A 1,098-nucleotide genomic window follows, 5' to 3' on the forward strand; every position below is an offset into this window, starting at 1 on the left:
GGGGAACCAATAACAGGTCGTGCATCTCGAACTACGATGCTCCTCTAACACTCCTGCTCAGTCTTCAATCATTGCGCTCAATGTGAGCCCAACAAATATCTTATCTCATATACACTTTCCGATGCAGGGACTCGAACCCTGGTCGCGTGGGTGAAAGCCACGAATCCTAACCAGCTAGACTACATCGGAAACTGAAAACATAAAATTATATACAGTTCACAAAAGTGCTGTTCAGTCCACCTGCGTGATTGAGGTAGCAACCGAGATGATTGCAGCATCACCAACAAGGCCGCACTAAGGAACATTTCCCAGGTTCGAAAGGAATCTGGTATATTATTGAGACGCGCCTCTATCATTGGTGACACTTATCTCGAAGGATGATTATATCCTTCATTCATTTTCATATTCCCATGAATTGTGGTATCACCAGTCACCACTAACTGTTGTGCTAAATGGAGGTGGTATAACACACAGTTTCCCTCTATCATATGGTGCGTCTACAAGCATTGTGACCAGCCCAATCAGTCACCACGCAACAAATTTACGATTGTACCACTCCCTCCCGAACAAGTCCGTAAGGGTTCATGATGCTGTCTTTCCACCTTATTGGGATGCTACATACAAAACCCCACACTCAGCAGGATGATAGTTGTCGGCATCAGAACCGCGTCAACATACGAGCGAAAATGGAGAACCCGGGCATCGATCCCGGTGCCTCTCGCTTGCTAAGCGAGCGCTCTACCATTTGAGCTAGTCCCCCTCACAATATTCAAATTCTTTCCATTCCGGAAAGATGGGCTGAGCACCCTCGCCCCTCGAACAATGTTGAAGTGGTCCACGAATGGGTGACGAACATTGTCCAAGGGAGGAGGGGAACCAATAACAGGTCGTGCATCTCGAACTACGATGCTCCTCTAACACTCCTGCTCAGTCTTCAATCATTGCGCTCAATGTGAGCCCAACAAATATCTTATCTCATATACACTTTCCGATGCAGGGACTCGAACCCTGGTCGCGTGGGTGAAAGCCACGAATCCTAACCAGCTAGACTACATCGGAAACTGAAAACATAAAATTATATACAGTTCACAAAAGTGC

At 46.7% G+C, this 1,098-nt stretch overlaps 3 non-coding genes across 3 annotated transcripts; all 3 read right to left on the reverse strand.

Annotated features, from left to right (window-relative positions):
- Positions 1-116: 116 nt before the first annotated feature.
- On the reverse strand, positions 117-189 carry Pmar_PMAR001462. The gene has a single exon. It is a non-coding gene; the product is annotated as a tRNA-Glu (tRNA).
- Positions 190-687: 498 nt separating this feature from the next.
- Pmar_PMAR001463 lies at positions 688-760 on the reverse strand. The gene has a single exon. It is a non-coding gene; the product is annotated as a tRNA-Ala (tRNA).
- Positions 761-986: 226 nt separating this feature from the next.
- On the reverse strand, positions 987-1,059 carry Pmar_PMAR001464. Its single transcript has one exon. It is a non-coding gene; the product is annotated as a tRNA-Glu (tRNA).
- Between the last annotated feature and the right edge of the window lie 39 nt (positions 1,060-1,098).

The sequence above is a fragment of the Perkinsus marinus genome, assembly GCF_000006405.1.
Source record: "Perkinsus marinus ATCC 50983 genomic scaffold scf_1104296933830, whole genome shotgun sequence".
Taxonomy (NCBI): Eukaryota; Perkinsozoa; order Perkinsida; family Perkinsidae; genus Perkinsus; species Perkinsus marinus.